Raw genomic sequence first — 21,643 nt, 5'->3', positions numbered from 1 at the left:
CCAGTGAGCGAAAAAACCTCGTATTTACGTTAATAGGAGCAAGCTTGAGGAAAAAACTCCATGACGACGGTGAAAAATCCTGTACTCAGGTCAAACTGAACGAAAAGTTCGCTACATTTACATTAACAACTAATTGTTATGTAGTGTGATGTATGTAATACATGGTGTAGGTGTGACACTTGTGGTGTAACTGTACCTACATGTAAAACTACATAATGCAAATCAATAGTGAATGATGACAACGAGGCAAAAGAGAAGAGGCGGCAGCATGCTTCAGGGACGACCAGCTGTTCTGCAGTACAATGCTGCACCCACCAGCAGCACCTGCGAAAGGAATCAAGGTGGAGCATCAAAAGTGTCATTTCTCTCTCTCTCTCTCTCTCTCTGCCTAGCAATCAGTACTTATGTTATTATTAACCAGGAAACGTAGTCTTTGGATTTACAAATCTCTCAGAACCCTTGCAGTTTACTGGTTAACGTTTATTAACCAGGAAACGTGCCAGTTCTTGAATTTACAAATCTCTGAGAATGGGCAGTTTACTAGTTAACCTACCTCTACACTTACTATTAATTACAGGAAGCTGAGAATCCCTACGCAATCTCGGGCAGGTCACATTTTAACTCCCATCGTGGGTGTGAACACTCATGTGGATAATATGCATTCTCAGGGAATCCTCAGAGAGGCCCACAGCTCGAGACGTTCCACAAGGTAATTCAAACACAGCCTCAGATTGTCTCTGCGGGGTTCTCGAACTTCCCCCTTAACTTACAGTACACATATATGTACAGGCCCTGGACATACTGTGTCCTGTGGGGCCAACAGGCGAGACGTCAGGTCTGCACCCACATTATCACTGCCCTGTCTCTCAACTGCTTCAGAGATAATGGGTGTGGATTCAAACGGCACAGGAAGGACATGTCCCTGATTAGTGGTACGTGGACACACATTGCAGGGACGCACAAAACTATCTATCTCTTGTCCCATCCCTGGCCAGAAAAAGTCAGCACGGATACGGCCCTGGGTTTTCCTTTTGCCCAGGTGACCTCCTGAGGCTGAACAATGACCCCATTCTAACACTGCTTGGCGGTACTTAGCAGGAACGACAAACTGCAGTTGAACCTCGCCCTGGGGTGTTCGTGACTCACGGTACAGCCGTCCTTGTTTACGAAGGAACTTGGCTTGACCTCCCCGTGAGTACTTTATATTTCAACCCTTTTGTTTGTTTTGCATGGCAGCAAGTGTCGGGTCAGAGTGTTGTTCTTGGACAACAACTTGGCTACACATCAGATCTTGCGGCGATTCAATGGTCACCGGGGTGACACAGTTTGGAGCCTGAGCCATGGCTCATGTTACTGCAGCCGAAGTCTGAGTAGCGTCATCTTCGGTGCAACTATACTTGGCACCGGGAATATTGCCTATGATAAGGTCAAATAAAGGTTCTGGCATGACAACTGCGACTGTCGTACCAGTGTAAAATGGAGATTCCACCTGCATACGTGCCTCAGGGAACAATCTCACTGATCCATCAATAAGGTTAGCTTGGATCTGTCGACCTGTGTACTCCTCAGGCCGAACTAGACTCTGCCTGACAGCAACCTGAGGAACCATTGTCTCTCAGGACCTTCACAAGAATGCATCCCACAAACCCTGGCTGAACAAGGAAGGCACTGTCACCTGTGAGAGGGCCTGGGGAGGAAGCAGCTAGCCACTGATTAGGCTGCTGAATAAATGATGCGGCAAACATGGTGCCCTGAGAATTAGATGCTTGAGGGGTTGTACTCACTGTCTGGGAAGATGGAGCATTTGCCTCCTGTGGAGGAGTGTTCACTGTCGCTGTGGGACCAGTGAACTGTGGGGAAGTACCCGTACTGCTAGGGACGACACCACCATGCTGCTGTTGAGGAATGAAGGCTGCGTTCGCCTCCTGCCTCCAATACACTGGGGCTGGTGCTGAAAGGGTTTGTCCCGACGGTCGATTGCGTGGCTGATACTGCTGCTGGTTAGGGTACTTGTTGTACTGCTTCCACTCAGGTTTCTGAGTGTTTTGCCCCTGTTCCTTCTTCTGCGGTTTTGGACCTTGGCCATTATTCTGAGAACGGCCTTGTTGCTGAGGTTCAGTCTGAGATGGTTTCCCAGATTTATCAGCTTTCCTGTTCCAGGTATGCTGCTTGCGAGTTTGATACTCGTATGCAGTGAAGAATGCATCAGCCTTCTCCACCATTTGGCTGGCATCCCTTACCTGGCAGATCTTAAGCTGAGCCATAATTTCAGCAGGCCACGACTTTTCTAGCTGCATGCGCAGCACAAGGTCAATTATCCCCTCATGTGTGGAAGGAGTTTCATCCTTCTCCATCCACCCATCTAAGTAAGCAGTAAGCCGGTCAAGAAACTGAATGGCAGTCTATTTTTCCTGTAAACGCGCCCTCATGAACTGACTTTTGGTGTCAACAGCTGTGAGACCGTACGCTTTGACGAGTGCGGCCTTCATCATCTCATACGTGAGATTGTCTCCACGAATTCTGTGGAGAATATCAATGGCAGGACCCTCAAACAGGCTAAGAAACTGAAGCCGCTTAGCTGCATCATCCAGCTGGTAAAGCTGAGCCATATCTTCAAAACAAGCTATGTATGGCTCGATTCACTCACCTTCCTTGTATGGAGGAAGCTTGATGTGTGGGGTCGCCATAATATGTGCAGAGATAGCGCTCGTGGAGCTTGGGCCAGCTGCACCAGATGTGTCTGAAGCCAAGGAATCTTGCTTGAGCTTCAACATTTCAAGTTCATGTTTTTCGCGTGCTTGTCGCTCGGCACGTTCGTGTTCTCGTTCTCTCTCTCGTTGTTCATGCTCATATTCGCGTTGTTCTTGCTCGTGTTCTAACTCGAGTTCGCTTTGTTTTCATTCTTGTTCACGTTCTCTCTCACGTTCCTCACGCTGAATTCGACGCTCTTCACGAGCATCATTCTCACGTTGCTGCTCGTAACTAAACCGAGAGAGGACATACTCTTTAACTCCTTTGGGGTCGCTAAGCCCCATATCTCTAGCTTCCTGTACATAGACGTCGGTAGACATGATGCTAACTAAGTCTGAGTGAACTGGAGACCAAGTACTGACTGCTATTTTGCAGAGAAAGATGCCAATAATAGAGAATAAAGAATATAGGCACAAGTTAGTGGTGACAAGTTTTATATAGTTAAACTGGTAAAGAAAGAAAATTAAACAAACAAGTGACTATGAAAACTATTATGTAAAATTAATAGAACTGAATCAATAATCACCAGTAAGATAGTGCCTATAGACTTTAATGATAAATACCTAAGTATGAGTGAGTGAGTATTATCTCGTGAATAAATTTAGAGCTATGAGTTAATATCCTGGAATGAGGTCGCCAGATGTGACGGGGTTTTTGTGAATTTTATATTAAATAATTCTTTAAATGTTAACTTGTCAATAATAACAATGAACTGACTTGCAAGAATCAAGCAATGATTGATACTATATGCCGGCTTACTTCGCCGATTCTCTAAGGACAAGAATTTATTTACTTTCTGAGCAGTACACAGCAGAGACTAATTACTCACAATGCTGTTTGTTAGTACTGCTAGCCTCACGAGAAAGTGACTCCATCCCTGACAATCAATAACTAATGCTATGAATAATAAGCAGGTTCTTGCTGGTGCATTAACTCCAAGTTGCACAACGGGTTTAAGCTAATAAAAAGGACTGGCCTAAGTACCAGTTATGAATAATGCAAAGCGTTTATGCAAACTAGGAGTGATAAGTGAAAAAAGCTTAATGTGGAGAAATAAAACACGAGTTTACATTACATTAAGCTCAAGTAAAAGAACTATAAATTTATTAATTACAATGAAACAAATTTACATTACATGTTTCAAAATTAATTAAAAAATAGTGAGAACACACTCACTCTCTCACTCAAAAGCTAACACTTAAACCTAGGAAAAACGAAAAGAACAAAATACTGGTCAATGGAGGGGGCCAAACGAGTAGTCTGGGCATCTGTGGGATGAACACCAGATGCTGCTATTCAATAGACTCCCTTCACCAATTCATCGCTGGGTGGAGATCTCAGGAGCTCGCTGTACAACGACGGCACTGCTTCATGCTGGAGCACAAGCGGTCCTTATCTCACGACGATCCAAGACTGACTGAATTCAAATTGTGAGAGAGAGGCGAGGGTGGGCCGCATTTGCTAACAGCTAAGGAAAAGAAAGTGAGCGAAACACGCCCATAATAAATCACGCAGCGAAAGCGCCATTGTCGCGCACAAGGACGATCACTTATGAAACAGTGAAAAATATTCTGAAAACACTCCCGATCGGGTGAATACGGGGACGGTTAAACTGAGTTATATTTATTGGGATTCCACTAGAATTCGTGGTTTCCCACCAAAGTTCAATGTCACGAGTTTGTTTAGATATAGGATCGCGCCAACTCGTGACAAGCGTTAAAAAGCAAAATTTGGTAGTTAGGTAATGTCGTTGCTTGTTGACGTTTCTCGACGTTCACGGTAGCTGGTTCTGGTACAAGTCAGAGTTGCCAGTTTGCTTGATGTTAGTGAGCATAGTTATTTTGTAACTTATGCATTTATTTTTTGTGCCCTTTTTCTCTGTAATGTTTTATTTATATGACTGCATGTTAAATTAAGTAATTCAAGTTTGTATACAAAATAATTTACAGTGATATGTAATGTAAGAAGACTTTGGCATGCTTTGGATGTCCCCGAATTGGTAATTGTTGTTGCTAGGGCAGGTACCAGACCAGCGTGTTGTAGAATGTCGGAGAAGCAAGGAAGGTTATATAAGGATGGGAAAGAGACTGTTTCGAGTTTATTTGGTTTTCAGTTCAGATTGAGTATAGTGCATTGTCAATGTCATTTTGTATATTGTCGATACTGGTGAAAACAGTGAAGTGTTTACTGAAGTTGTATATCGTCAGAACTTGTGAAAAATAGTGAAGTGTTGTCAACCATTAAGTGTAATTACAGTTAGTAAAGTGTGTGAGAACACACTTTACTAACTGTAATTACAGTCCAGTGCTTGTGAGAACAGTGAAGTTGGAAAGAAGTGTAATTACTTGGAAAATAAAGACAGTGAACTTAAGAAGCCTGAGATGATCCTGTGTACTGTACACCTACAGGCTGACCATAGGAAGAACAACTCACTGGGAAATGTCCTTCCTGTACTGAACTACTGCTGCTGGAGCCTATGGCAGTGTGGGGAGGGAATTATCAATATTTTCCACATGTATCTTCTTGCATCAGTATGGTTTCACAGCTTTTAAGTGAGAGATATTTCCTTATTATGAAAAGTTTATTAAAATTTGGAGATGCCAAGCAAGGAACACATGTAAGTTTATCATTTAATCCTTTTGCACACAGCGTCAATATGAGACGGAACTGAGCATTTTCAAACCTTAAGAAAGAAGGGAACTCCGGGGAAGGGACATATGAGCTTTGCAACTGTGAGCCGACAGCCGGAGGGTGGTATACCTAGCACCCTTCCATGAATACCCCTTGGACAGGAACTGTGGGAAATAACGGGTTAAACACTGACATATCTCTCAGCTTCTTTAACCCTTTTGCTCCCTGCGTCCTTAATATGGTATGGAACTAGGCATTTTCAAACTATAATAAAGAAGGGAACCCCAGGGTAGGAACCTATGAGCTTCGGGACTGAGCCGACAGGCGGAGGTCAGTACACCTAGCACCCTTCCAGCAAAATCCCTCACACAGGAACTCTGGGAGCTAAGGGGCTAAATCAGTAAATGGTATCTTTGTTCCTCTCCCCACTGATATAGCTTGTTTTTTCAATACGTGGAATATTGGCCTCACTATATTAGAGAAACCTTTTATCAATGATCTGTAATATCCTGCTAGTCCTAGAAACTGTCGTACTTCATTCACATTTGTAAATTCAGGGATATTGCTTACTGCTTTTATTTTTTGTTTGATGTGTGGGTACCCTCTGCATCCAGCCTATACCTAAGGCATTTAATTTCTTTAAAGCAAAATTTACATTTAGACAGTTTATTTTTTTTTAATCCAGCACTGGTTAACTTGTTTAGGAGTGCGTCTAATTTCTGTAAATACTCTTCTGTTGTTTTTGTTGCAATTATAATGTCATCCAGATAAACAAAAAAGTCACCACTTAGTATTCCTGATAACATGCTATACATTAATTACAGAAAGGTGTCTGGAGCTGTGTGAAACCTCACTGGCTTTCTGCAGTACTGAAAATGACCACTGCTTGTCAAAATTCTTGCACATTTGCATGATCCCTCATCAACCTCTATTTGGTTATAACCATTGAGCAAATCTGTTGTTGAAAATACATTGTTATCTGGCCAGTATTTTGTAAGACGTAACATAACAATGGCATGAGAGAACGATCAGGGATCATTTGCTGATTAACTCGTCCCATGCTGGGCAAAAAAAAATACTGTTACCCCTCTATGCCGTCCAATTTTGTATTTTTTTTTCTGGCTAAATGGGCTTAATACATCAATATAATATCCCTGGCAAGCCAGAAAGTTGGCTGAATCGAGTCAGGTTGATGCCACTTGACCTCTGAAATCTTCAAGGTTACTGAGACAGCAGAATGGCTATGAGCTTGTGAACCGATTTTGGATGTTTTTTCTGGCTAACTGGGCTTAATACGTCAGTATAAGTCCCCTGGCACTGATAAAAGTAATCACCAAAACCATAAAGTAGGTTGAATCGAATCAGATTGGTGCCACTCGACCTCTGAAATCTTCAAGGTTAATGAGATACCAGAGAGGCTGTGAGCCTGTGGAGACTGTCACTCGCCTCCCACGCTCCTAAATTGGTGTTGTTACCATGGCATAGAGGTGTCTGAAGTTAGCAAGATACGTTATTACCTTCTGAAATAGCAGTGGTGACAACAAGAGACATCACAACACCCCCAGGAGGCGACAACAGAGGGGTATATGGTGCGCACACGGTGTCCATACTATATCAACATAAGTCCCACCAGGCCACTCGCCTTTATTCCTCGAAGTGCACCCAGCACGACCATCGCAGTCCGAGTGCACTACCTCCTGGATGAGCCAGCCCTCGCCAGGATCGGGGTGGAGCTGAAAACACAGCTCAAAGCAGCACCCCAGTGACGGCCTATAGCTGCACAAACCCAGAGACGGCCTGTAGCCGTGTCCTAGTGATGACCTGTAGCTGCTCTAATAAGGTGACGCCCTGTAGCTGCGCCCTTGTGACGGCCTGTAGCCGCACGCTAAAGCAACGGCCTGTAGCTACGCCCATAAAGAGATGGCCTGTAGCCACTGAAAGTCTGTTGACCCCCTCTGGAGAACCCGTGAAGGCCTGCAGCCACACATAGGGAAAGAACGGTATGCCCCCTCTCCTTCTGCAGTTGGCTCGGAGGACACTACACCAGTGACAGCCTTTAGCCGCACCAGTAGACAGGAAATGGCCTGTAGCCACTCCTCGCCTACATGTCGCCCTTCATACGGGACTCCAGAGACAGCCTGTAGCCGCGCCCATAGACAAGTGACGGCATGTAGCCGCACTTCGACTGTGGTCTCATCAGGAAGTAGGGCCCTGGTGACAACCTATAGCCACACCGACAGGGAAGGGATGGCCTGTAGCTGCCCTCCTGTTGCCCAAGAGACCTCAGCGATGGCCTGTAGCCGTGCCGGGGAGGGACGCCATAGAAGTCCCATGCCCCCTGTGACTTCACAACGTGAGGACGACCTGCACTCAGCCTTACCCACCGGTGGCAGCGTAGGTCGCACCTCCATCCACCCAGATCGAGGCAGCCCCAGGAGGAGAACTTCCAACTGGAGGACTGGTGAAGAGGCCCTGTGTTGTCTCTGAGGTTGTATTCCATACAGCCAGTGCCCAGGGAAGACACACACCTGACGGACTCCTACCAGGAACAAAGCCGCAGCCCTACACTGACGGTGGAGCAGCAGGAAGGAGACTGCAGCCGACAGACCCTCGACGGCACCCTCAGTAACCCGGGATGAGACCTCTTCCCTCCCCGACAAAGGCGACGCCCTTCCCCCACCAGGTGCCTGAGGGAGTGCCTGCAAAGACTCTCTGGCCCCAGCCCTAAGGGCCAGACCCCAGTCTCTAGCCCCGATAGTGAGGGGCCCTTCACCATGCCCAACCTCAGTCCATGATGAGAGGTGACGCCCCTGCGAGTTGACCCGTGGCTGCAGGACGAAGGGACTCCTGAAGGGACTCCACCAATGCCAGGCCGACACCTGTAAGTCCCCAAGCCCCCCTACGCTTTGCTCACCAATGAGCGATTGTGATACATAGTCCCCACAGAGTGAAAGTGAGAGACAGAACTCAGAGACTGTGCCTATCCACCTTTTGCTCATGAGAGATAAAAGTTCAGTGCCAGAATAAGAACTCTTGTGACAGTGCATGTCTGCTCTATGCTTGTAAGAGATAAAATTCAGTGCCAGAATAAGAACTCTTGAGGCTGTGCAGATCCACCCTGTGCCCATTGAAAAGCCATACCCTACCCTCTGACAGTGAAACAAAGCACACATATAAGGACTGTGAAACTGTGTATCACCCATTTACCCAAACTGAGCATAGTGTCTGTCTTATATCCTGCACGAGACACGAAACCTATTTCTCAGCTTGTGTATTGACTTTGTATAGAGTATCGTGTGGATTGTCTGTCCGTTCTGTATCTGAGAATTTGTTAATATACGTGTAAAGTTGTTGCTCCAAGTTTTTGTGCCCTGTTCCTCTTATAGTATATCCTAGCTCCAATCTAGAAAAGAACCCGACTGCAATTCAGGCATTTCTAGGAGGGGAAGCCGCCGTAAAAACACCTAGCATAACACCTTCCATTTTACTTTGGTGGCTTGCAATGACTTCTCAATGCTGCAGGACGTAAATCTACGTCCCTGGCGTTTTAGAGGGGGACGTAAATCCATGGTATGGGTTAAGTTTTCGATAAGCAAGTATTGCCAGCATTTCACCATTTTGTTTGGCTACAAAGAAAAGTGGTGCACTCCATGCGGACACTGAAGGTTCAATGATACCCACACTTAGCATTTCATCCATGTATTATTTAGCTAACGCATGCTACAAGTGTCCTACTCTATGTGCTGACACGTAGACAGGTTGTGTGTCAGGTTTTACATTAATTTTGTATTATATTAAATTCACACAACCTAATATTTCACCAAATAACGCGATTGTCCACCACTGTTCTTGAAAATCTAATAGGTCATTAATACAGTAAAATATTCTGAGTGAATGAAGTGCTATTTTATGCACTTTCTCTCTGCCAGTTTAGTTTCGATTGATGTTCTGGCTATTGTTACTTCACGGATAGGAGCTAGAGAAGTCTCTAAATAACATATACAAGTTTTTTTTTTTTTTTTTTAAATCTCCATCTCCATTCATCAGGTAGATTAGAAAAACATTGGTTTCCCCTCTGTTAAATATCCAACACAGAGCATTTTCCATGGATAGACCTATCACTTTGCAAGTCTCTTCTAATACAATAACACTGCAATTCTTCAGCTTACTTTTTACTGTGACTTTCATTAATGATCTTGGTGGTAAGGTTATGTCATAGCTGATGAAAGAAGGGTGAGTTGTGGGTGGGAGTCTACATGACCTTGGCTGGGAGATGTGAGAGAGTGGGTCAGTTTGCCCGTTTTCAATGAATGAATGTAGGTTGCACTTTTTCCTTTTTTTTTTTTTTTTTTTTTAATTGTTCTTGTTACTTTAGATTTTCTGCAGTTCTTAGTTGTAGTATCTGAAGAAGAATTCGTTATCAAATTGTATACCGTTAAATCAGTAAAAAATTTTCATCTCTCACCGTACATAGGCCAACAAGAATATCATAACTGATGAATTCTCTACTGTGTAGAATATACTAGTGACTGTTCTAGCCATCTCTGAAAATTTCATGTCTAACTCAGTCATACCGTTCACAGGTATTTCTTTACCATCTACAGTGTATAAATCTAAGTTTGGTTCCTCCATAAACGTTACTTTTCTTGTTTCTTAAAAAAAAAAAAAAAAAAAAAAGTTTTAATTCGTATTGTGTTATTAGACTGACTGGAGAGCCTGAAACCATAAATAATGATTTTTTTTTTTCTTCACAAAAAACAGAAACCAGAATGCCTTCATTTCCATCTATAATTGCTATCTTTACTCTTGGCTCATTATATTGTTTATCTAGACCGGCCAACATGTTGTAAAAGTACCACCACTAATACCAATACACCAGTCATGTATGAGATGGCACTAGCATGTAGGCTATTCAGTATGGTTGGTGGGTGTTAGTGCCGAACTGGTGACATGTGGTGGTGTATGGTATGCACCTTTTGCAACTATTGTTGCCTTTTGTGCTGATGTAGTCTTCCCATGAATTGTAAACAGCTACTAATTTCACTCCGTTCTACACTGACGGGTCCAGTGTTTTGTGTTTCCTACAGTAGGGTTCAAACCCTTTTGCTTTGTCTCTGCTCTCTTTATTTTTGATGTAACATTCAGGTCTCGTGTGGCCTCGATTTGCACAGCCTTTCCATAGTCTAGCTCTCGAAATTGACCTATGAGATGATTTCACATATTTTGTTCTTTTGTGGCATGATGCCTTTTATGGTTATGCCCAAATATCTAAGCCTGCCTGTTGCTTGGTATGCATGTACGAGGCCTTGAGTGCAGTTGACAGACTGTTTGTCTGTACTATGGACGAGACTTTCTTTGGTCGTTACTTGGTCTAGATTTATTCATCAACCCAACAGTCCCTGCTACTTTCATTCCTGTTTTATAACTTTGTGATAATTCATTCACATCAGATTTTTTGCACAGCAACTCTAACTCATACACATAATCCAGCAAACACATTCCTGGACCATAAGGTATCAGCTTTGTGATTTTTAAAACTATTTCTCACGATTTACAGCTATATATGCAATATGTCAACATGTATTGGTGATATATTACCATCATCTGTAACCCATTCTGAATTATCTATGCTAGATAATAGAGTTCTTTTAATGGTGGACACGTATGCTCTTATATCGCCCAGATCTGAGGTGGAATTTATTTGTTTTAGTAGGTCTACAATTTTATTTACTTCTGGGGCTATACCTACTAAAAAATCTATACCTCCGGAGAATTTTTTCAGGAATTCATTCTTAAACTCATCATATGTTCTAGCTCACAAAGCTTATCTGACTTAAGCAAACTGCCAGCTGGGCAATGTTCCTGATTGATTCTAGCAGAAAAAACTACTATTTTTTCCTTCTCATCTGTAATATTTCTTCTGACAAAATGTTTCACACATTTGTCCAAAACTGTATGTATGTCTACTGTTCTTATCAGTACTTCAATATTTTTTGAGACTCTGTCCTCATGATAAACATACACTTGTACCATATTTGCGTAGTTTTGTTGTGAGGAAATTAATACACTGGTACTTGCGTTATTTGTCTTGATAATTTGTGTTCGTTTTTATTGGAATTTCTTCGCAGTTGTAATATGAAGGTAATTCATATGTGTTTCCTGAACAGTGTTTCCTTTTGTTTAGATTTCTGAATTTACTAGATTATCATAAATATGTATAAAAGTTCTAAAATTCTCACTGCCTACATCTGACAGTTCTGACAACTAGTCATCATTATTAACCTCAGAGTAATTTTCATCTGCATTTTGCTGTTCTGTTTCCACTTCTGTAGAGTTATTTGCTTCCTGGTTTTGGTTTTCTGCTTGTACTTATCATTCTTTTTCTGTAGGGTTATTAGGTAATGCTGATGAGGATTCTTCTGGCGCTGAATATGGCGGTTTCTTAACCCCTAAAGACTGCATTTTTCTGAAGCACTGTTTCACCCCAGCCACAATTCAGGGTCGATTTTTCAACTTTTACCAAGGTAAATTTTTTTTTTCTTACAGATTTGATGAGCTTGAATTTACACACCTGAAAATGCCAATGTCAGTTCCTAGGCCTAATGGTTACCGGAAAACTGCCCATCAGAGATTGTAAAAGTCCCCCATCATGTTGAGACAAAACAAGAAAACCGATGGAAAGTTAATCTTTGCTAGAGAGTGTTACCAAAATCAGTGATTTCAATGTAAAATATGATTTTGTTGAAGTAGGAGTCGACATGACTTAAGAAAAAAAAAGGCAAAAAATAATCATTTCTAAACTCGAAAATTTTGCAAAAAACTAATTTTCGCTAAAGTACTTTACCAGTATCAATGAAATCAATTTAAAATATGTTTCCATTGATGAAACTAGGTACAGGAGTCAGCATGAGAGTAAGAGTAAAAAGAAAAAAAGGAAAAAATGGTTACTACACAGACAGAGGCTGATCATGGCAGGGAAATTACTGCACCATATTCAAGACAATGTACTGGGAGAAAGGAAGGTGGAGGTGGGGTGGAGGGTCTCTGGTGGGGGTGACGGGGGTGAGACACCCCCAATGTGGGGGAGGTGGTGTAGGGGGTAAACACACACAAAGGGATCATAACAGGGAATTTGTTGCGTCACTCAATATAAAGGCGGTGGAGGGAGGTGGAGGAGGGGTGAAAGGTCTCTGGTGGGGGTGAGAGGGGATGAGACACACCCCCTGTGTGGGGGAAGTGGTGTGGGGGGGTTTTATGGTGAGAGGAAACACACACAAAGGTATCATAGCTGGGAAATTGCTGAGTCATTTGATATAAGAGGAGGTGGAGGAGGGTTGGGGGGATCTCTGGGGGCGTGAGGGGGATGAGACCCCCCCCAGTGTGGGGGAGGTGGTGTGGAGGGTAGTATGGTGGGAGGAAACACACACAAATTGATCACAGCAGGAAAATTGATGAGTCATTCAGTATGAAACCGGGTGTGGAGGGAGGCAGAGGAGAGGTGGGGGGGTCTCTTGTGGGGGTGAGGGAGGATAAGACCCCCTCCGTACGATGTAGATGTGGTATTGGTGAGTAGTTTGGGTGGGAGGGGACAGAGCTGGCTGTATCCAATCAGCCAGTGGGAGGTGGAGAAGTGGCTGAGGGGGGGGAGGTCCTCCCACAGACCTCGTGAGGGGGTGGGATGTTCCTTCCCACCACCTCAACTCTTAGTTCTGACTGGGCAGGAACCATTAACGGCATAAAAGGCCTGGCTTAGTGCTCAGCAGTTTTTCACGGACCTTCTGCCATCGTCAGTCATAGGACTCTACGTGGCAAACTGGCAAAGTGACGATCGTTAGTCATAGTAATTTATGGGTAAAACATAACGACATTACTCACTAGATAGCATTAATTAATAATCACATTTTAACCCTTGTGGGATTAAGGCGTTTGATAATAGAGTGATGGACATTTTACAGTTCTCTTCATTGCTTACTATAATAAAATATAAAATATAAAACATGTACCAGACATCAGTGTAGTGTATATTGTCTTTCACTGCAGTTATGCAAAAGAAAATACTGAGATATGAAAGTCATATTATAAGGAAATATAAATTATATATATATATATATATATATATATATATATATATATATATATATATATATATATATATAATGTGTGTGTGTGTGTGTGTGTGTGTCTATGTGTGTGTGCGTGTGTGTGTGTGTGTAGATAGATAGATAGATATAAGTGTTAGTTTAGTACAGTGTGTTGATACTACTTTACTGTCGGTAAATGAGATAAAGTTAGTATATTATCTTAGGCATATATATGAAAGTTAGGTGTGTTTATAAATGATGAAGTGCTAATAAAATAATGCAGCCTTAAAAAGGATAAATATTTAACTCACTAAAGGCAGTTTCAGTGGTTATGGTAGTGGGGATGTTGATGATGATGATGGTGATGAAGGTGATAGGTCTGTGGTCTTGTTATGGTGTCGTCAGCTGCTGATGTCCTCACTGCATTCCTGCTGGGTCCTTGGTAGGTGTTGTAGCTGTGGTTGTGGTTGTGATACTTGTGTTTTTTGTTGTGGAGGGTGGAGGTGCTGGCTGGTCAGGTGTTGTTGTACCTGCCAGAACTGGTGGGTCAAAGCAACATTCACTGCAGGTCAACACAGTCACTTCTTTCTTCTTTCTTGTGATTAACGTGTAGAGCTTGTCACTTGTAAAAGTTGTAGTTGATCGTAGAGTTGTTAATCGTAGAGTTGTGTCAGTTTGTTGTAGTTGACTGTAGAGTTGTAAACCGTAGAGTTGTATCGTAGATAGTTGTTTTAGAGTTGATCATAAAGTTGTAAATCATAGAGTCGTGAATCGCAGAGTTGATCATAAAGTTGTAAATCGTTGAGTTGTAAATCGTAGAGTTGATTATAAAGCTGTAAATCGTAGAGTTGTAAACCTTGAAGTTCCATTGTAAATTAGTTGAGAGTTGTATCTTATTTGTAATACTCTTCTTTACCACTGCTTCTTTACTGCTGTATCTTTCATTCTTCTCTACTGCTGCCACCAGTGTCAATAGGTACATAGGGGGGTAGCTAGGTAGGTAGGTGCCACCAGTGTTGATAATGTGGATATTGTAAAAATTACTGTCACCAATGTCGGGTATTGCAGGTACTTGATAGTGTGAAGATTGTGTATTTTCAGGGCAGGTCTTTTCTCTGTCTCACCGACCCCTCTATCTTGTTCCGTAAGTCAGGTGATGTAAAGACACTCAGGGGTTAAGGGGTTTTATTGTGATACAGCTATGGTGTTCGCGTGATGGACAGAGTGATGTGACCAGGATTGTCAGTGTGACAGCCAGTCCTAGTATCCCCAAACTCATACTTCTTTTCCACTCCATCTCCTTCTCTTATGCCTCCCAGCTTCCTTCTGCCTCTCTACACATGGGACTAGGTATATATTACGATCTGGCTTCCAGTTAGCTGACGCGCGTGTGTGTGTGTGTGTGTGTGTGTGTGTGTGTGTGTGTATGTATAGCGTCTCACTCTTCTGCCAAGTAAGCTAACTGGCTACTGTGAGTGAGTTTGACAACATCATGTGCTTGACATACATTCTGAGATTCTTGATAGTCTGGGCTAGAGGGTGTGTGTGTTTCTGTCCCTGTAGCCCTACCTGCCTGTTACATATTGTGCTATTGTCACATATTATGTTATGATTTTATAATGCTTATAACTATTACATATTGTTCTATTAATTCTTATACGACCCCCTAGCCCCAATCCTGTTTGTGATTTGTCTGGTGGCACAGAGGGTGCATGATCCTGTAGAACCACGTCTGGGTTTAGTGTTCAGAAGGCACTCCAAGTAGGAGCTCGGAACCTTCTAAGCATTTTCACGAATGATCAGCTGCCTTTGTTGTCACAAGAGTTGGAGCAGTTTTGGGTTGCCATAGCTGTGCTGTCTGAAGTGAGGTGCCCCAGCCATGGCAATATCAGTACCGATAGTTGTACTACTGGTCTGACTGTGATGATGGTGGCCAGCTTAAGTGTGTAACTGTGACAGTAATAACTATTACTGCTCACTTTGTCAGCTGTATCTACAGGGTTAATCCAGTTTATGACTATATAATGCTGGTGAGGCTGAAACACCCATCAAAATTATTGTCATATATTTTCCAACTGTGATGCGTAATCCTGAAGAGAAGTTGCTGTTGCATCCTAAACTTGCCCAAGTTGTGGAACAATATTCTTGTGCGATATACTATTGTTCCTGGATGACTTCATTGCTATTACTGTTACTGATAGGGAAGGGTTTGAGGAGTCTGTGCACATAGGTTCCCATGGCTATAAAACCAAGAATTCCAGTAATTCCTACCTTTAGGATTTCACAGTCCCATAAGTTGAGAATTGTTGCATCCCCATCCCGATGGCCAGATCTTCACCACCGGACTTGGTATTCCAGTACTGGATGGGTTGCAAAGTAGACCGACCACATCCTTGTTAGTACCCGTTGCAGGATCCATCAGAACTGGAGGGTGTTTAAGAACACAGAGTCCTTTGCTACACAATTATTGTTGCCACTAAAGGCCATAACTGAAAAATGAGAGAAGCTCAAGATGCTACCCTAAACATTTTCATATTCATAAACTCAAGGCACGAGGAGTGTGCTTTTGAGAATGCAGTGGCAGTCTGAAAATCGATCTGATGTGCTCAGTATTGTCGAGGACACTGTAGAACAATGGGATGCCTATAAACGTGCTACCCTGTTGGTACCTGGTTAGTGCAATGGAGAGCATCTGAGATCAAGATGTTTTGTCTCACCAGGGACACTGGCCACAGTTGATGAGAGTCATGCTGCCAGATTGACTGGGGATTTGGGACAGCACAGACGTATGTCTCGACTGGCACAAGTTTTGATGAGAAGGAACAAGGAAAACAATGTCAGGGAGAGTATGGCCTTCTACCTGCTTACTGGAACCTGAAGAAGCTCCACTCCTGACCCGCCTTTCAGGTTAACTCAGTTTGGACAGCAGGAGAATGGCTCGTGTCAGGGACAGGTGAGTATAGAGCCTGTTCAGCTGAGTACTTTGAGCAGCTGTATTTGGCTAAACCTTCCATGCAAATACCTTCCACCGACTGGTGTACAACTATTGACTGTTCCCCCAGCAATTGATGATACCATGCCTTCTCTAGAGGATGTCAAGAAGACAGTAGATACATGTAGGCTGAAAACTTGTTGAGCAGATGGTGTTTCTGGCTTCCTGCCAAAACTGGTCAAAGCTAGGTATGAAGTCATAATAAGGGCTTTTTGTGCAGTCAAAGAGGCCACTTGCCACACTAATATTGTTCTTCTTGACTGGGCAAGGGGTTTGGTTACCCCTATCGAGAAAGTGAAAGGAGACCAACGCGATCGTAGTGAATGCTGTGGTGTTACAGTCCTCACTGTACTGGGTAAGGTTCTTGCTCACATTCCTCTGATGCTTGTCCGGAACATTTACTAAAGTTTCAGTGGCCTGAGTAATCCGGATTCATGCCCAAGAAGTCTGCAGTTGATACTTCCTAGCTTCTCAAGTTCTAGTGGAACACCACCTATAGTATCAACAAGATCTGCTTGTCACAAAAATGCATTTCATGTGGTATACTGGGAGGCACTGTAGGATCTCCTGTGACTCCGTGGGATCCCTGTAGGGATAATCTGACTGACTGCTGGCTTGTATTCAATTACTGTCAAGTGCAGAGGAGGAACATCCAAGGTCTTCCCAGTAAGAACTGGAGTAGGACAGTTATGTTACCTTGATACCACACTTTTCTTCATGTGCACAGATTGGGTGCTCTGATGAGATGTGAGACACTCACTGTGGAGTATCAATTGGCAATTTCAGAGTTACTGACCTTGACTTTGCCGATGATCTAGTTCTCCTAGCAGTGTCGCTGGAGATACTTCTGAGTGCCATCAAGGAATGCAAAGCCATGGCGATTATAGTTCTCTTAGGCCAAGACCAAGGTCCAGGCACTTGGTTGCTTGTCGAATGAGGCAGTTCAGTCTGTCCAAGCATGTGGTGAAAATGTGGAGCCTTTGAAAGATTCGGTTATTATGGTCGTGTGGTAGATAACAAAGGTAGGTCATGCTATGATATTTCTCGTTCCATCAGTCTGCCCTATGGGATTATGAATTCACTTAACTCGGGAATGTGACGGTGCAATTATTTGTATGTAGAGAAATGAAAACCGCATCTTCATAACACTGGCCCTCAGTGTCTTACTGTATAGCTACGAGACATGGACACAAAACAGTGGCATAAATTGGCAAATTGATTCCTTTCTTGTCAAGTGCCTTCCCAGGATCATGGGATATCGCAGGTACGATCGGATAGTTAATCAGTGACTACTCCATGTGGCTGAGTCGATGCCTATTACTCACATAATACGTCAGTGCCAACTCCAGTGACGTTGACTCTTGGCCCGTTTTGTTGAGGCTGACGCTGCCCACAGGTCGACCTCTGAGAGTGTTTACCTTGGTTGGAGATCAAAGCGGAAGGCCACGAAACTCATGGCTCTCCCACCGTTTATCTTTCTAGTATTATCACTTTTCTTGCTGCTCTTCACATCTTGCATTTAATTTATTCCCCCTACCTCCCTCCCCGCCTTCTACCTCTGTACCATACAGCCATGTTATTCCTGGGTGATACTTCTTCATTGTTCCTCCCTTCCTTCCTTCTTTCTTTTTCTATGCTTGAGAGAGAGAGAGAGAGAGAGAGAGAGAGTGTGTGTCATTTCCCCTCCTCATATAAATGATAATATCTTATTATATATATTGCTTTCATCTTATTATGGACTTCAGTACAAACCAGTACGAACCTCATATAATTGGATAATATTTATAGCTCATTTATTTCTATTGTAACGTTAAATAACGTGGGGTTTAACGTAGTCTTCATCGACACTATTTTATCATAATATCAGATACCTTGAATTGGGCTAACTCCCTGTATAAAACGAAAATTAAAAGCTTTGTTTAATAATTTCCTTATAAGCTTTTGAAAATATTCAACAGATTATGATTTAAACACTGCATAGTTGTGAGCTCTAGACTAGTTATGCAAATGTTTACCTTACTGTTCTCATAATTTTATTAAAAAAGACAAGTAGTCTTGTTTGCCTGTTTACCTTTTTTTTTTTTCATGAGTGTTTGTGTAAAATTACTTTGTTTACCGGTTATTATATGTCGCCGAATCGAAAATAGATGCAGCTTGAAAAAGAGACACAATTAATCGTTTCGTTTCGCTTTTCGTTTCATTTTTGAAGGCTCCAACATGCTTGCATGAGTCGCCTTGGTCACCTAATGGCGGCTCTCCGTGCTGCTCGATCTCTAGCAGCCTCCCTGTTAAGCTCCTTAACCCTGAGGTTATACTGAATGCCCTCGCATCAAGTCGTTTTTGGTCTACCCTTCGCAACTCCACCCCTAATACTAACGCTTCTCTCTTTCTGCGCCCAGTTATCATCCCACATCCTCTCCACACGCCCAGACCACCTCAATCCACATCTCCTCATCACAACACCAATACACTCCAGGCCCATCCTACCTCCCAACTCTTCCATCGAAAACCTAGCCCCCCCAGCCCATGCATTCAGGGACGCACTGCACATTGTCATATCTGTACATCTGAGCCTATGAATACCCTCTTCACTCCTAACACAATGCTGCATACAAAGATCCCTTAGCACGTAGGGAAAGCCCTCTCAGTGTCAGGAGAGGTAACAGCTCCCTGAACTTCTTCCAACTACTCCTCATCCTAGCTACACCTCCAGCATGTAACATGTCTCCCAAAAAACAATCTCTTCCACACACTCAAGAGACTCACCAGCAAGTTCAACCCTTTCACGCCTGATAATCTCCACCTGCTTTTCCCGACACATCGCACACATAAAATCAGCATCATCTCGCAGTCTAGTGTAATACTGCTACATCTGTTATGCGCCCACTTATCACAAACAATGCACAAGATGGAATAACTTCCCATGCCTTTGTGGCAAATTACACATGGCTACACTCCCTCATCTTTGACTACTGCCACCAACCCTAGATATCATCACTTATATCTGCATTTACTCTGAAGCCCTTGTGCCCCATACCATCTCTCCACTTCCTAAATCTTTCTTCCACCTCCCTTTCATTCTCTGGAATCGACACCAAATCTTCAGCATACAATATCTCCCACGGGAGTCCATTTCTTAAGTCAGGTGAGAGGGCTTCAAGTTCCATGATAAACAACTAAGGACTCAGAACTGATCCCTGATGCACACCAACATTAATAGGGGAAAAAATGTCAGCCCATTCTAATGAGCAAGTTAGTATACTGCATTTGAGGATATGCCAAACATATTATCCCAAATGACTAAATCCAAAGAAAAAAAAGACATCCTACACTGTATGTCTTTCTGTAACAAAGGCGTCCCCTACATCAAAGAAATATTCTCGTGGAATGAGGAACTACGCTATTAAAAATGCCATATTGCTAAAGTGGGATGACTTTTTTGTCTGTGTTCAGTATGTTTGTTCAGATGTGTTCAAATTCTACTAATTTCTAAAAGATTTTTTTCATTCCTTGCATATTGTGGGCATCCGTTAATAATTTACCATTTTAAATGATTTTGGATGAGAGAGACTCTGCCCGTTGCAACATAATCATTATCTGGTCACAGAGAATGCCAGCCATCTTCTTGAGCAGAAAGGTCTTATTTATATTATTTACAGTAAAGTATTCAGTTGCTGGTAAATCTCTTGTCCGGTGCTTTTTGTGGAGAAGATTGTCCTCTACCTCCTCTGTTACAACGCTTACCGAAAAGGGATTGGGAGTGCGTGCTTTGAACTGAAGTAATATATATATATATATATATATATATATATATATATGAGTTCATCATTTTTAAGTTCGTTCTACCTAATGTTTCGGTTCGAATTGTTAAATTGCAGGACCTGAGCGATCAGACTTCCTTAAGATACTGTATGAAAATATTGTTACTCTGAATCATCGTTGTTGGTGAATGGTAACATGTGCACATTTTATTATAACAGTTCATGTAACTAAAATATTTGTTGGGTTAGGTCGCTTCAACCTAGTAGGCCAACTTGAACAGTTTCTAACCACACTTTACTGAACCTGGTGGGAGGGTTGAGGATAAGGCAAAAAGAAGGGATTCGACTTTGACAACAGGCGATGACTAGATCACAAGGCAAGGTCGAAGTTCCAGCCATTTGTCCGTGTGTTAACAAAATGACTAATACAATTTTGATTTGATGTGGTCCAAAATTAGCAGAAAGGTTGAATATAAACAAAGGTTTAACCAACTTATTATTATTATTTTTTTTTTTAATAGAACAGTAGAGTTGGGTACATAACTCTCCCCGCTGGGACTCATTACTGCAGCTAATATTGTAAGATAATGTGGCTAACAAACATATAAGTTTGTACAATGATTATTTTTTACCTATTTGATAAAACTATGACAATTAAAGTTCTTTAAAAACAGTGAATTAATATAATTTCATTTACTGCAAGGCCTTAGAGTCAGACAGATGTGTCCGTCTTGTGACTGATTATACAGTAGTCGTAGCCGAAATGGAGAAAATAGTGAGTAGATATGTGGGGAAACATCAGTTCCCTCGTAGTCAATGACAGGAGAAGTTAAAGATGGATACTGGGTCTTGAATGTAGTATTATTGTCTTCAAAGGGAAAGCTCAAGTTGAACAGGGTGTGAAACACAAAAGCGTTTTATATGCTAACTAACTTCTCGCTAGACCCCTCTTCTCGCTCGCTGTCCTACAACCTCTCGCCCCTGTCGCTAGCCTCCTTCTGCCTGTCTAATTCCTCCTTTCTTGTCTAGGAAAGCTTGTGTCACGTGTACTGGACGTGTGTGAGAGTTTGTAGAAGCCTGTATGTTTGTGTGTATGTAGCATTTCCGATGACACATTGCACATCTGGCATTCCTTTACTGAAATTTGCAGACACATTTCCTTTCCCACACCTAGCTTGACTATCATGTTACCTTTAAGACTACACATTTATGTTGCTATCTACTATGATTTGTATTTTCATAGAGTCCTAACACATGTTAGTGCATGGCATACCTAAATTTTACGTCCCTTACATAAAAGTGCTACAATATTTTTTGCACTTTTCAGCTTTCATACTGTCATGGGATCACCAACTCATTCGGCAGCTACATTACTGTTTGGTCTTCTCATTGTCAAATCATCAGCAGGGAAGCAGCATCTCTCAGCT

This window comes from Coenobita brevimanus, chromosome 56 (genome assembly GCF_032717465.1).
Source record: "Coenobita brevimanus isolate Jiangsu-jjx chromosome 56, ASM3271746v2, whole genome shotgun sequence".
Lineage (NCBI taxonomy): Eukaryota > Metazoa > Arthropoda > Malacostraca > Decapoda > Coenobitidae > Coenobita > Coenobita brevimanus.
This window is presented reverse-complemented; position numbering follows the sequence as displayed.